The sequence below is a fragment of the Ictidomys tridecemlineatus genome, chromosome 4 (genome assembly GCF_052094955.1).
Source record: "Ictidomys tridecemlineatus isolate mIctTri1 chromosome 4, mIctTri1.hap1, whole genome shotgun sequence".
Lineage (NCBI taxonomy): Eukaryota > Metazoa > Chordata > Mammalia > Rodentia > Sciuridae > Ictidomys > Ictidomys tridecemlineatus.
Genome location: NC_135480.1, coordinates 147,911,945 through 147,918,965, shown reverse-complemented (window position 1 = coordinate 147,918,965; position 7,021 = coordinate 147,911,945).

Sequence of the window (7,021 nt, the reverse complement as noted above, 5' to 3'; positions counted from 1 at the left end):
TGAGCAGGTCTGTATCAGAGAAAACATTCAGCCTTTGGTTTTTTGGTCTTGGCTTATTTCACTTAGCATAGCAATCACCAGTTCCATTCATTCACCCACAAATGCCATAATTTCATTCTCTTTTATTTCTGAGTAATATTTCATTGTGCATAAATGCCATATTTTTCTTTATTCATTCATCTGTTAATTAATACTTATGTTGATTTCATAACTTTTGTGACTTGAGCTGCTATAAACATTGATGTGGCCACATAACTATAATGTATGGATTTTAAGTCATATATATATATATGCGCCAAGGACTGGGATAACTGGGTAAAATAGTGGTTCTAGTGCAGGTTTTCTGAAGAATCTCCATACTCCTTTTCACATGGTTGCACCAATTTGCAGTCCCACAAACCATATATGAGTGTACCTTTTTTCCCCAAATCTTTACCAACATTCATTTTTACTTGTATCCTTGATAATTGCCATTCTGATTGAAGTGAGATAGAATCTCAATGTAGTTTTAGTTTGCATTTTTCTAATAGCTAGACGTTGAATTTTTAAAATATATTTGTTGGCCAATCATATTTCTTCTTTTATGAAGTGCCAGTTCAGTTCCTTTGCCCATTTACCGATTGCATTATTGGTATTAAGTTTTTTGAATTCTTTATGTATCCTGGAGATTAATGTGCTATCTGAAGGCCAGGTTGCAAAGATTTTCTGCCTTCTGCAGGTTCTCTGTTCACATTCGACTTTGTTTCCTTTGTTGTGAAGAAACGTTTTAGTTTGATTCCATCCCATTTTGATTCTTGATTTTTGCATATTAGGATTCTTGTTGAGAAATTAAATTCCTAGGCTGACATGATGCAAATTTGGGCCTATTTTTTTTTCTTGGGGGTGGGTGGGATTGAATTCAGGGGCACTCAACCACTGAACCACATCCCCAGCACTATTTTGCAGTTTATTTAGAGACAGGGTCTCACTGAGTTGCTTAGTGCCTCACTTTTGCTGAGGCTGGCTTTGAATTCATGATCCTTTTTCCTCAGTCTCCTGAGCCACTGGGATTTCAGGCATGTGCCACCATGCTCAGTCTACTTTTTTGTTTAGGCACAGGGTCTCTGGTCCAATGCCTAGGTCTTCAGTTACCTTGAGTGGTGTTTTTAGCAGGGTGGAACATAGGTGTTTAAGTTTATTTTTCTACATATGGATTTCTAGTTTTATCAAAGCCATTTCTTGAAGATGTTATGTTTTCTCCAATGTATGTTTATGGTGCCTTTGTCTAGTATGATATAACTGTATTTATGGGGGTTTGTCTCTATGTTTTCTGTTTTGTATTATTGGTCTTAATGTCTATTTGGTACCAATAGACATGTTTTTGCCACTATGGCTTCATAACATAGCTTAAGATCAGGTATTGTGATGCCTACTACTTCACTTTTCTTGGTGAGAGTTGCTTTGGCTATTCTGGCCCTCTTATTTTTCCAAATGAATTTTATTACTGATTTTTCTATTTTTATGAGGAAGATAATTAGAATTTTGATAGGAATTGCATTGATTGTCTTTAGAACTTTTGGTAGTATGGCCATTTTGACAATATTGACCATATTAATTCTGCCGACCCAAGATCATGAGAAATCTTTCAATTTTCTAAAGTCCACTTAAATTTCTTTCTATAGTGTATTCTAGATTTTATTGTAGAGGTCTTTTACCTCTTTTGTTAAATTGATTTCAAACAATCTTATTTTATTTTTTGATGCTAATGTAAATGGAATAATTTTCCTCAGTTCTCTTTCAGCTGATGCATCATTGGAGTATAGGAACACAATTAATTTTTGGTGTAAATTTTGCATCCTCCTCATTTGCTGAATTTACTTATGAGTTCTAGAAGTTTACTGATGTAGTTTTTTATAACCTTTATTATTATTTTTTTATGTGGTGCTGAGGATCGAACTCACTGTCTCCTGCATGCTAGGCAAGCACTCTACTGCTAATTCGCAACCCCAACCCACTGGTGGAAATCTGTGGGTCTCCTAAGTTTAGAATATTGTAATTGGCAATGAGGATGGTTTCAGTTATACTTTTCCTATTGATATATCTTTAAATTCTTTCTTCCATCTAATTGCTTTGGCCAGAGTTTCAAGGACTATGTCGAATAGAAGTGGTAAAAGAGAGTATCCATGTCTGATACCAGTTTTAAAGGGAATGGCTTCAATTTCTCTCCATTTAGGATGATATTTCGCTTGGATGATTAAGAACTTTTACATCTATGTTCATCAGGATTATTGATCTGACATTTTCTTCCCTTGGTGTGTCTTAGTTTGCTTTAGGTATCAAGATGATACTAGCTTCATAGAATGAATTTGGAAGGATTTCTTCTTTTCTATTTTATAGAATAATGTGAGAGATATTGTTTATTCTTCTTTGAAATTTTGAGACAACTCAGATGAGAGTCCATTCAGTCCTTGGCTTCTCATTTTTGGTCAGCTTTTAGTGGCATTGTCAAAATATTTGCTGGAAATTTATCTACTTAAATTTTCTATGTCCTCCTGAGTCAATTTGGGTAGGTCATATGTCACTAGAGTTTTTTACCTCTTCAAAACTTCTTAGTGTATAAATTTTCAAAATAGTTGCTGATCATCATCTGTATTTCTGTTTCAGTAGTGTCCATTGTGATACTTTTTCATCACAAATTTCTTTAACATGGGTTTTCTCTCTCATTGTCTTTGTTAGCTTGGCTAAGGGTTTATCAATTTCATTTATTTTTGTGAAATATTTTTTGAATTTTTTGGTTGAAATTCCATTAATTTCAGCTATGATTTTAATTATTTGCTGCCTTTAATCCTTTGGGTGTTCTTTTGTGCTTACTTTTCTAGGAATTTGAGACACAATATCAGATCATTTATTTGGTGACTTTATATTCTCTGAATAAATGATCTCAATGCAATAATCAATAATTTTTATTAGAACTGCCTTCATAATTCCAGTGATATTTAAAATTTTTATTCTAATTTGTTATATATTGTAGCAGAATGCATTACTATTCATATTACATATATAAAGAACACTGTTTTATATCTCTGGTTGTATACAAAATATATTCACACCATTTGTGCCTTTTTTATACATGTTCTTAGGATAGTGATGTTCATCTCATTCCATCATCTTTTTATTTAACCCATTTCCCTCTCCTTCCCTTTTCCTCCCCCTTGCCGCAGTCTGGCAGGGCACAAATCACGAGCCGCTCAAGCAGGAACAAACTTTATTTCCAAACTCCACCAACACACTCCACACACCTCCCCAGAAACTCTCCCGAATGCCACCCATACGGCCCCCAGGAACACCACACACCAACCGGAACTCTCCCCGGGAACTCTCTCCCAGAACACCACCGGGCTGCATGCGCACTCACTCTCAGAATCCCTTGGGAACTCAATGGGAAATACAAAGTAGCTGGCTCCTGAGGCAGACAGTAAAGGTCTAATATACAATTGAATACACAGCCTGTTTCAATCCAGTATAATCCAGTCACAGCAATTATAGACAGCTTAACTTAATATCATCATCTTAATAGCTCACCTCTAAACCATTACTTCTGGCAAAATGCCAGGGGCCATTCCGACTGGCTATGGCTCTCAGTACCCCCTCCCTTTCCTTTGCCCTATCTAGAGTTTGTCTAATCTTCCCATGCTCCCCCTCCCAACCCCACTATGAATCAGCCTCCTGTTTTCTTACATTAGAGAAAACATTTGGTATTTCTTTTTTTGCAATTGGCTAACTTCATTTAACATTATGTTCTCCAGCTGCATCCATTTTTCTGCAAATATCACAATTTTTTTCTCTTTTATTGCTCAGTAATATTCCATTGTGAGTGTGTGTGTGTGTGTCTACATACATACATATATATATCTCACATTTCTTTATTCATTAATCCACTTAAGGGTATCTAGTTTGGTTCCACAGTTTAGCTATTGTGCTGTGCTTCTATAAAAATTGATGTGGCTGTGTTCCTGTAGTATGCTGTTTTTAAGTCCTTTGGGTATAAACCAAGGAGTGAGATAGCTGGGTCAAAATGTGGTTCCAATCCCAATTTTCCAAGGAATCTCCATACTGCTTTCCAACTTGGCTGCACCAATTTGCAGTCCCACCAGCAATGTATGAGTGTACCTTTTCCCCCACATCCTCACCAACACTTATTGTTGTTTGTTTTCTCAATAGCTGCCATTCTGACTGCCATGAGATGAAATATTAGAGTAGTTTTGATTTGCATTTCTCTAGTTGCTAGAGATGTTGAGCATTTTTTCATATATTTGTTGGTTGATTATATATCCTCTGCTAAGAAGTGTCTGTTCAGTTCCTTGGCCCATTTTTTGATTGGGTTATTTGTTTTGTTTTTGGTAAAAATTTGCTCTCAAGCTGTAGGCTATTTATTTACCTCACTGATTGTTAGTTTTGCTGAGAAGAAGCTTTTAATTTGAATCCATTCTATTTATTACTTCTTGATTTTAATTCTTGCATTATAGGAGTCTTGTTAAGGATGTAGGGGCCTAATCTGAAATGATGGATATTTGGGCCTATTAGACCCAGGGTTTCTGGTTTAATTCCTAGGTCCTTGATCCATTTTGAGTTGAGTTTTGTGCATGGTAAGAGATAGGGGTTTAATTTCACTTTGTTGCATATGGATTTCCAGTTTGGCCATCACCATTTTTTGAAGAGACTGTCTTTTCTCCAATGTATGTTTTTGATGCCTTTGTCTAATATAAGATAATTGTAATTAGGTGGGTTAGTCTCAGTGTCCTCTATTTTGTATCTGTCTATTTTGGTGCCAATACCATGCTGGTTTTGTTAATATTGCTCTGTAGAATAGGTTAAAGTCCAGTATAGTGATGCCACTTGTATTACTCTTCTTGCCAAGGATTGCTTTAGATATTCTAAATCTCTTATTTTTCCAGATGAATTTCATGACTGATTTTTCTATTTCTACAAAGAATGTCATTGGGATTTTGATTGGAGTTGTGTTAAATCTGTATAGTGCTTTTGGTAGTATGGTCCTTTTGACAATATTAATTCTGCCTATCCAAAAGCAAGGTAGATCTTTCCATCTTCTCAGGTCTTCTTTAATTTCTTTCTTTAGTCTTTTGTAGTTTTCATTGTAGTGGTTTTTCACCTCTTTTGTTAGGTTAATTCCCAAGCATTTTTTTTTGAGGCTATTGTAAATGGAGTAGTTTCCCTCATTTCCCTTTCAGAAGATTTGCCACTGATATACAGAAATGCCTTTGATTTATGGGTGTTGATTTTGAATTGTGCTGCTTTGCTGGATTCATTTACTAGTTCTAGAAGTTTTCTGGGGGAATTTTCTGGGTCTTCTAGGTATAGAATCATACAATCAGCAAATAGTGATAACTTGAGTTCTTCTTTTCCCATGCATATTCCTTTAATTTCTTTCATATGTCTAATTGCTCTGGTCCTCTGGTGAAAGAGGACATCCCTCTCTTGAATCAAGTTTTTAGAGGGAATGCTTTCAATTATTTTCCATTTAGAATGATGTTGGCCTGGGGCTTACATAGATATATTTTGCAATGTTGAAATATGTTCCTGTTATCCCTAGTTTTTCTAGTGTTTGAACATGAAAGGGATATAATTTCTCATTTTTCTGAATATACATATTGTGGAATCATATTGGTCATACAGTCACATACATACACAAAGTAAATTTCTGTTTTATTCTACTATCTTTTATATCCCCACATCCCCTACCTTCCCCTCCTTTCACTTCCCTCTACCTAATCTAAGGTAATGCTATTCTTTTTTTGTATTATAATTCTTAATACACATATATACCAAAATTTTTAAATCTCTGTTTGTATATAAAGTATGTTGACACCCAATTCAAGTCTTCATACATGTTCCTTGGATAATGATGTCCATCACATTCCATCATCCTTGTTAATCCCCTGTTCCTTCCCTTTCCCTCCCACCCCTCTTCTCTATCTAGAATTCATCTATTCCTCCCATGTTCTCCCTCCCAAACCCACTGTGAGTCAACCTCCTTTAACACAGAAAACATTTGGTATTTGTTTTTTAGAAATTGGCTAACTTTACTTAGCATTATCTTCTCAAATGCCATCCATTAACCTGCAAATGCCATGGTTTTGTTCTTTTATAATACTGAGTAAAATTCCATTGTGTATATATGCCACATTTTTTTTATCCATTCATCCACTGCAGGGCTTCTAGGTTAGCTCCACAGTTTAGCTATTGTGAATTGTGATGCTATAAACATTGATGTGGCTGTGTCCCTGTAGTATGCAGTTTTTAAGTCCTCTGGGTATAGTTCGAGGAGAGGGATAGCTGGGTCAAATGGTGATTCCACACCCAGTTTTTCAAGGAATCCCCATACTGCTTTCCAAATTGGCTGCACTAATTTGCAGTCTCATGGGCAGTGTATACATGTACCTTTCCCCTGACATCCTCCCAACACTCATTATTGTTTGTCTTCATAATAGCTGCTGCCATTCTGAATGGAGTGAGATGATATCCTAAAGTGGTTTTGATTTACATTTCTCTGGTTGCTAGAGATGATGAGCATTTTTTTTTCATATATTTGTTGATTGATAGTATATCCTCTTCTGAGAACTGTCTGTTCAGAACCTTAGCCCATTTGTTGATTGGGTTATTATTATTATTATTATTATTATTATTATTATTATTATTATTATTTAGCTTTTTGAGTTCTTTGTATATCCTAGAGATTAGTGCCCTATCTGATGTGTGAGGGGTAAAAGTTTGCTCCCAGGATGTGGGCTCTCTGTTCACCTGACAATTGTTTCTTTTGCTGAAAAGAAACTTTTTATTTTGATTTCATCATTTATTGATTCTTGGTTTAAATTATTGCACGATAGGAATCTTATTAAGGAAGTTGGGGCCTAATCTCACATGATGAAGATGAGGATCTACTTTTTCTTCTATTAGACACAGAGTCTCTGGTTTACTTCCTAAATCCTTGGACTATTTTGAGTTGAGTTTTGTGCTTGGTGAG